We start from the raw sequence: 9,050 nt of genomic DNA, 5'->3' as shown, positions 1-9,050 counted from the left end.
GCTCCCCGCTCCCCGCTCCTCGCTCCTATCCGCAGTCAGTCCCTCTCCGCGAACCGGGTTCCCGTTCCCGTTCCCGCTCCCGCCCCCTCCCGGCGCAGGGTGCAGCCGGGTCGTTCCGCGGCGGCTCAGCAAAATGACCCGTAGTAACCTCGCCCCGCCCCGGGCCGCCAGCGCCAAGCTCCCTGGCCCAAATTCGATAGGCCGAGCCCCGCACGCGCCACCGCCCGCGGGCCAATGGGCGGCGGCCTCTCTGCATATGCAACGAGTGCCGGCCGGGGGTGCGCGTCCCAGGCGGTTCCGCTCAACAGACGCTGCTCTGCCGGCGCGGGCGTGGGACGCAGCCGTTGTTGCCGCGGCCGGGGCCGGGGCCGGGACGAGAAGGCGGCGGACGGGGTCGCAGACGTTCGTCCCCTCGCAGTGCGGCCCCGACGACTGCGCCAGGGTCCACGGGCGGCGGCGCGGGGCGTGAACGCTCTGAGGCTCATCCAGGCCTGCGTGGGCCCGAGGCCGCAGGAACCCGGACCCCGGTGTCGCGGTGAGTGCGGCGCCCGTTGTGGGAGCGGTGGGAGCGGGTTAGCGGCGCGGCCTCCGCGTGCGGTTCGGCTGGGCCCGAGGGGCGCCCCGGCCTCGGGATGCGGGACCCCGACGTCGGCGCCGCACCTGGCTGTTGGGTGAGCGCGAGGGCGGCCCGCGGTGCCAGGAGCAGCAGCGCGCAGGGTGGGAGGCGGCCCGCTGGGGTCTGGGAAGCGACTGAGGTGGGGCCTCGGCTCAGGGCCCACGCGAACCGGGAGCTGCAGCCCGAGCGGCGTGGGGCGGCGCTGACCAGGGTGGGAGGATGCACTGCGTGTCTTCCAGCGCAGTGGGGCGGGGTAGGAGACAGGCCCCTTGAATTGGGGGGGGGGCTCTGCCGCGGCCCCAGCAGTGCGGTGTCCGTGGGAGGAGACTCAGCTCTGCGATTTCGGAAAACCCTTGCTTGGCAGGGCGGGAGGGGCTGTTGCTGCGTGGGGTGAGAAGAAATTGGGTGCGTGAGGTGCGTCAACCTCGGCGATTGCTTCTGGACACTATCGTGGTGATGGGACTGGGTTTGAGACTGATGTTCAGGGTTGAGAGTTGCAGGTTTACTTTTCCCCAAGTGGGTTTTAATCACATACTGGTGATAGGATGCATAACTCAAGAGAGTGCTCACTACCAGCCATCCTGTGGGGTAGGTGTTATCAGGCTCGTTTCACAGATGAGGAGCCCGAGGCACAGATTTTTAAATGGTTTGCCCAGGTGGTCTGATAATAGAAAATGTGCTCTAAGCTATTGGATATAAGGCCCCTCGAAAATGAAAAGGCTGGAAGAATGTCTTTAAAATTACATGGAAACTAGAGAGGCAATAGGCTTTGTGATCGAAATTATAGCTGAAAAGAACGACAAATAGCTGATATTTATTGAGCATTTATTACATGCCACGCACTGTTTGGAGAGCTTTATGTACAGTGTCTTTACACTGTGAACAGCTCTCCGGGGTGAGGATTATTCCCATTTTACAGCGGGAGAAACTGCAGATTGGACGTATTAACTTGCCTCAGGTCTCAGCTAGTAAGAAGCTGGGATTCAGACAGGCCTGTGTAAATCTGGAGCTCGTAAATTTAACCACTGTATTTTGCTGCCTCTCCTTGGTGGCTGGCTGAATAGTTTCCACAGTGGATTTTAGTCTTGGGTGGTCGGAGAGCCGTAGTTTGATACCTTCTTTCATGATCATCAACCTATTTTGTTTCCCCAAATTAGTTCTGAGAGTTAAGGGTGCTCCTGAAAGTGTATTAGAAGGTTAAAGGGGAGAGGTGGTGTGACATGGGAATCTATTGCACAGACCGTTTTGTTTTCTGGCATTTTTCGGTGCACTTCTCACGCTCGGGGATGAGTAAAGCTTCTGTTGTAATTTTCGCATGTGTTTTCTCTTCAGACTTTTCCTGGTTTCTCTTTTCTATTAAAAGTACTGGTTTTGTAGGATGATATTGGGTGTAGGGGCAGAGTGTTCCATTGGATCTAAGGGTCAGGGTGACAAGTCACCTCATATTTTTGGATCTCAGTTACTGAATTTGTAAGATGTTTAGACTCTGTTACTTAAAGCTTAAATACTCTGAAAGTCTGAAATATTCTCCTCAAAGGAAGAAAGGAAGAATGGGAGAAAAGAAGGATGCACAACTTGTGAGGGGAAAATCATCCTCTGCCGGGTTTGGGGTGAGGGTCAGATCTTAAAGCCTCAAGATCTGTTTCATTTGCTTACATGCTTCCCTGCTGTTCAGTTTCAGTTAAGTGACTGTTTTATTCCTCAGTCAATTAATTGCCTCACCTAGAGCCATTTAATTTCTGTTCTATGTCAGGCACCTTATTAGGTGCTGGGAATACATTCGTGAATAGAGGGAAAAATAAACAAGAAGCAAATGGTCATACAAATGAATAGGTAGTTGCAAGTTTGATAGGGATGATGAAGGAAAAGGATTGTGTGAATGAGGAGTATGAGCAAGATTATGTTGCAGTTGGAAATCTAGTCGAGGGAGCAATTTTTGAATTGATGTGGTGAGATTTTACTAGAGGACAGTTTTGAAATCTGATCCTGCAATTATGTACATAACACAAGAGTTTGGGAACTTGTGAGCAACAATAATTCTTTTCATTTCAGTGTCTTTCCTACACAGAATGTCATCCCAGCTCACATTGCAAGATAAGAAAGTGAGATAGGCAACTTTTTCAGGTTGTCATTCTGTCTGCCTTCAGGGTACTAAATAGTCCTCTAATACTTTCTCCCACTGAAGATGAACTGTAACGGGGAGTAAGACTCTTATGTGAGATTTGGGTTTGCATTTGGAATTTCGATTTTTTTTTTTTTTTTTAGGAAAGCTAGACCAAGGGTGATAGGCTTTTAAAATAAGCAGTGTCATAATTATCAAAAGTATCCATTGTAGTTTACACTTCACAGGGTCATTTAACTTAAAAGTCTCATCTCTTAGGAGATCAATTTTTGATGGCTGGATTAGGAACTGTAGATTGTTAAAAATACATAAATGTCTCAGTTGAACATGTATGAAGCCAATATAAATAATACATTGCAATATTTACTTAATGACCATCTACATGCAAAACATCGTCCTGGGGGTACTATGTGGAATAAATAAAAAAGATGAACTTGCCAAAGTTCCTGCTTTCAAAGAGATTTCAATTAATAAAAACTAATGTTCAAATTTAAATTAAAAAAAAAATTTCAAAGTTTTAGCCTATGTTGGCTCATTTGATCCTCTTAAGAGCCATATATGATAAACAGAAATATTGAGAAAATGGAGATATAAAATGGTCAGGATATGGTTCTAAATAGTATATGGAGTGGGAGAAAGAGGTGTCAAGTGATTACTAGATTTCAGACCTATGCAACTCAAGGGGTTTGTGTGCTATTCACTGAGCTGGGGCTTACTGGTAGAGAACTAGGTTCTGGATGTGGAAAGAGCATGACTTCAGTTTTGGAAGTGTTCAGTTGGAGCTGCCTTTGAGGCCTCCATTGAGGTACTGTCCTAGTGCTCAGGATTGGGGTGACCATTTACCATTTTGAAGCCCTCCATGTAGAGGCAAGAGCTGAAACCACAGGCATGGGTGAGACTGCTACGGGGAGGCTATAGAGTAAGAACAGAAGGAGGCCTGGGATGGAGCTGGGCAGAGGAGGTTGAGCTTGGAAAGGAGACAAAAGTGGCCAGAAGCTGATGTCCCCCGAGGTCAGTGAGTCAGTACTGTGGAATGCTTGTATGGGAGAAGAATTGAGAACCATTCATTGGATTTAGCAAGGTGAAGGTCATGGAAGTCACCGTTGACCTTTGAAAGAGATGTGGATCTGCAGGTAGTGGTGGGTTGGGGAGCAGCGGGAGGTGAGGAAAATGGAGACAGCGAGTATAGGAAACTGTTTCCAGTAGTTTTGATTTCAGCGTGTTTAAATGCTGACGGGAAGGCTCAGTGGAGAGGGAGTAGTTAACTGTAGACTAGAAAAGGATTTGTGTAGAGTTCCTGAAAGGATGGGGGCGGGCTGGGATCCAAAGCACAAGTGAGGCCGGCATCTTCACTGGGAGGAGGGACACCTCTTCCATAGTAATAGAAGACAGGCCTGTAACTGATGGAGCCCTAAGTAAATTCCAAAAAAATTATCAAGAACTGTTAAATTTCTAAAAATTAGCCTAATTTTAGTTGACTTTTAGGAAACTTTGCCACAAGAGCATCGTGTGTTTGTATTAAAATGTGGCTCAGTCTTAATTTCATCCACCTCAATAGAGTATATGTTTTCATCTGACTTCTGATGACAGTTTATTTTCTGAAAAAGGGAGACATGTAAATGTTAAATCCTGTGATGCCTTCCTTACATGTTTATTTTTTGTTTCATTAGAAAAATGCTTTCAGACTGCGTCTGTTTTCCTGACATCACAAGTGCCTTAATTCTTCTTTTTATTTAAAATTTAGTTTCTGTTATTGGAATACGTTTACATACATACTTTTGATGTTTACCATTTTGAAGGATAAAGAATTAGATGATTCAGTGGTTTCAGTTGATCTGCTAATTTTTGTTTAGAATTGAAGATACTTAAATAACCAACCTTTTGGATAAGTTGCCATCAGTTTCTACTTGTTTGTGAAGGTATTTTTTATTAAGGATTCATTCATTCCTTCATGTATTTATTTAGTGTCTGTTTGGCAAGTTACTCAGAATTTGGAAATGATTGAGCGATTTCCTGCTCTTGAGGAGCTCACAGTTCACAGGAAGGAGGTATATGAACAAATTACAGTGTGGTATAACAGAAGAAGCATATGAGCAGATATATTACAGCATGGTATAATCAGGGCAGCAGTGGAAGCTGCTGGGAAATACAGAAAAAGTGCAGAGCAGGTCCAGAGTAGGGAAGGAAAGGGGAGACTTCTTAGTGGAGATGATGGCTGAACTAGGTTTTCCAAGATGAACTGGAGTTTTGCTAGGTCAACAGGGAACCAGGAAATAGAATGTTTTACCTTGATTTTGGACCCCGTGTGTGTGTGTGTGTGTGTGTGTATGTGTGTGTGTGTGTGTAGATGTTATAACACTATCAAAGAATGTTGTTAGAAAAAAATTGCTTATCTTACTATCCTAACATTGATTGCTCAAGCCATGAAAAGCTGCACATTTTTCCCTGTCCTGTCATGGTCAACTTTTAGTCCCCTGTTGGATGCAGAAAGTAACTGAACTTAATTATATTCTTTGGATTCAACGCCTAGTTTTTCTTTTTCTAAATGAATGGTCTTTGGAATAAGGATAATAGCTGATACCTTTATAGTAAACTGTGGCCAGGTGCTGTTCTAATTTTCATCTCAGCCTTATGAAATAGGTTATTTTATCATTCTTGTTTTTGCAGATGAGGAAACTGAAGCACAGAGGAGCTTAAGTGACTTGTGCAAATGTGTGCTAAGTGTGTGCTGGATTTCATGCCGGGCAGTCTGGTTCCAGAGTCCGTGTTTTTAACCTGGGCGCTGCATCTCTTCTCTGGAGTGACAGTTCACTCGAAGTTCATATTAACCTCCGAGGGCATGATTGTGTAGGGAAAGGAGCTATGGTGACATTTAGGGGCAATTTTGTATGTGTTTTAATCACACAAAGTTGCTGCCCCAAATAAAACTTAAGTTTTTAGTTTTTATTTTTTAAATATGGGGGAAATCATAAGGAAATAGAACTTAACTAGTTTTTTTTTTTTTTTTTGAGACAGAGTTTTGCTCTATTGCACAGGCTGGAGTGCAGTAGCAGGATCTCAGCATACTGCAACGTCTGCCTCCTGGGTTCAAGTGATTCTTCTGCCTCAGCCTCCTGAGTAGCTGGGATTACAGGTGCCTGTCACCATGCCCGGCTATTTTTTGTATTTTTAGTAGAGATGGGGTTTCACCATGTTGGTCAGGCTGATCTCTAACTCCTGACCTCGTGATCCGCCTGTCTTGGCCTCCCAAAGTGCTGGGATTATAAGCGTAAGCCACCATGCCTGGCCTAAAATGTTCTTTTTGGACTTAAACGAAGGGCTTCAGGATACTTTCCCCATTAATCTTTCTTCACAGAAGTTGTTATCATTGACTTTTTAGATTGGAATATAAAGGAATTTGGGATCCCATAATTTGCTAATTCCGTTTTCTTTTCTGTCTTTTGACTAAAATAAAGACACATTTTCTGTATGTTTGAAAAGTATTTCATAAAATTTAATCCACTTAAACCCATTCCTTTCTCCCAGATCTTACTGTTAACTACTGCTCTGAATTTGGTGTTTATTATTCCTGTGTATTATTCTACAGGTTTATTACACATATGTGTTTCCTTAGACAGTATATAGTATTGCTTTGTATATTCTTAAAGTTTATATAGATGGTACTATATATATTCTTGTTCAACATACTGTTTTTTTTTTTTAACTCCCACTCAAAATCACTTATCAGTGTGGCTTCATGAATTGAGCTTCAACTCAGTTCATCAGCATGGGTTCATGTCGATTTATGTCGTTTATTTTTACTGCAACGTGTTACTGCATTTTAGGTCTATACCACATTTATTTCCCCTTTGCTCTGTTGATAGACTTTTAGGCTGTTTCCATTTTTTTTGTTGCTACAAACATTATTACTGTAAATATTATTAAACACAAATCTTTGTCAATTTTAATTTTTGACACTGTAGTTAACCTGTGCTCCTTTTCTTTGTTCTTTTCATTCTTGTCTCTGCTATTCTATAATCTTTTCATTATTTGACCTAAGGTACATTTCTTTGTCTATTATACTTACAGTATAAAACTATAGTGGGCACTTTTCCTCCAAGACTCGTTTTAGTAACCTTTATTTAAGTTAACTTCCTTTGCTTTTTTTTAAATAATAAAAATATCTTAAAATATAGAAATATCTTAGTAGATATTTTACAGATATATATTATTGTACTTATAATTCCATGCATGAATGTAGGGATAATTCACATGTACTCTTTCTCTTGGGAAATGTTTCTGTGTTAATGTACATTTGATTTAGCTAATTCTGTATTTCAGTGTTTGTTTCCTTTAAATGTTTTCCTCTAAATGTAGTGTACTTTTTTTTCATTGCAGTTTAGTGGGTAGGAACGTAGGCTCAGGGTTAAGATTGCTTGGATTTAAATCCTGGCTCTACTTTTTAGCTGTGTGTCTTTGGGTAGCATATTTAATTTGTGTGTCTCAATTTCTTCATCTGTAAAATAGAAATAATAATAGAAATCGACCTGTAGATTGTTGTGAGATTCAGATGAGGTGTCTGGCGTAGTCATTATTCAACACATATTAACTATTTTTATTAATTTTATTTATTGTTAGAGTATGCAGTATTTGCTAAGTCTACTCAGTTTGTGTTGTTACCTTCTCTTTTGCAGCATTATTTTCACACGTCTATGCCTCAAGGAAATGTCTGATGTGTTATAACTATTTGTTAGTGGAGATTGGGAAGAGATATTGTAAACGGTAGCAAACTGTAACTTGAGGGACGTTAACTAGATTTTGTTATATTTTAACTTCAATGATTTAGGATTTGGCCAGGCACAGCGGCTCATGCCTGTAATCCCAGCACTTTGGGAGGCTGAGGTGGGCGGATCACCTGAGGTCAGGAGTTTGTCCAGCCTGGCCAATATGATGAAATCCCTTCTCTACTAAAAATACAAATTAGCTGGTTGTGGTGGTGGGTACCTGTAATCCCAGCTACCGGGGAGGCTGAGGCAGGAGAATCTCTTGAACCCGGGAGGCAGATGTCGTAAGTGAGCCGAGATCGCATCATTACACTCCAGCCTGAGCGACAGAAGGAGACTCCATTTCAGGAAAAAAATAAAATCTAGTTTTTATCCTGTTTCAATTTTTTTGAAATATGTATAAAGCATTTTGAAAGGGGGTTGTGATGGCGAAATTCTCAAATGATTAACAAGGGTCTACTCTTGTTAGTTTTAAATATCTTTTGTAATATGACCCTGATAATGATTCGGTTGGTGTTTCTAAGTATATTATCCTGTATCATCAACCTTGTGTTCAGTGGGGAAGAAACCATTGGCATCCATGTATGTAAAGCTGGATAGGTAAATTTGAGCTAGTGACTTAGCTTTTCTCAGCTTTCCATTTCAATTTCTGTAACATAAAGATTTCAATTCTTACCTCACAAGGTTATCGAGACTTATGTTAGTTGCTTCCTTCATCTATCTGACTTCTCTGTCTTCTCTTGTAATTTTTTTCCCCCTATGTATATTCTTCCTTTCTTCCTCTTTGTGCCTTCTCTGCCCGTCACAAGTAGTTTTTTGGTAAATGGTAACAAGACACTCTGAATTCAGTGTGTGAGTGAACCTATTATATTAATAAAGATGCACATCATTTAAAGGGCACTGGGACATATTAATTCTGTAAGGATAAGAGTTTTTAGGCCATATGAGCTAACCGAGGAGATATTGTAAAGTTAAATGAGCAGTATAGAGGCCAGAGAGGTCATGCTTTGTCAAAGTAGCCAGGGAATGGTCAGCTGAGCAAAATGAGACTGACGTTAGATTTGAAGAGAGTTGTGAGGAAGGTGTTCACATAGGATGTCCAGGAGCAGTGGAGTTTGGAAGAACAGGATTGACAAAACTAATCCATCAACTGCTTAGGAGGACTAAGGAAGCTGTGAGGATAAATCACCTCCCGTGGGAGTGCAGAAACAAGGCCTAGCATAACCTCATTTATTTATTGATTCAATTCAGAAAATAGTTGTTGAACGAATTAAAGCTTCTAGGAATAGGTAGGGAGAACTAGCAGCTAGCTAATGAAGAGAATTGAGTGGGCTCTGAGTTGTTGCAGGAGGAGCATTGAAGGTCTTGCCTGAGTTTGTAACCCTGCTGTTGAGACTGGTGATGTGGCATTGTTTGTGCCATTTAGTCTGTCTGGACTTCGGTTTTGTTTTGTTTTTTGTCTGTAATCTTTTCTTGCTTTGGGGGGATGAAGAGGGATCTGCTTCTTCATTTCTGTTCTTTTTTTTTTTTTTTTTTTTTTTTTTTTTTT

At 42.4% G+C, this 9,050-nt stretch overlaps 1 protein-coding gene across 2 annotated transcripts in view; it reads left to right on the top strand.

Annotated features, from left to right (window-relative positions):
* Window positions 1–200: 200 nt before the first annotated feature.
* The window catches only part of ACSL3 (acyl-CoA synthetase long chain family member 3), an 81,284-nt gene continuing 72,434 nt past the window's right edge, over window positions 201–9,050 (top strand). The window contains exon 1 of one of the 2 annotated variants that reach the window (XM_032278031.1): window positions 201–535. The gene's annotated coding sequence lies outside the window, so the exon portion shown is untranslated. The remainder of the gene's footprint in view (window positions 536–9,050) is intronic. The other variant, XM_032278032.1, reaches the window with a different exon arrangement.

This window comes from Sapajus apella, unplaced genomic scaffold (genome assembly GCF_009761245.1).
Source record: "Sapajus apella isolate SASKATOON/1434 unplaced genomic scaffold, GSC_monkey_1.0 scaffold10, whole genome shotgun sequence".
Taxonomy (NCBI): domain Eukaryota; kingdom Metazoa; phylum Chordata; class Mammalia; order Primates; family Cebidae; genus Sapajus; species Sapajus apella.
This window is presented reverse-complemented; position numbering and strand designations above follow the sequence as displayed.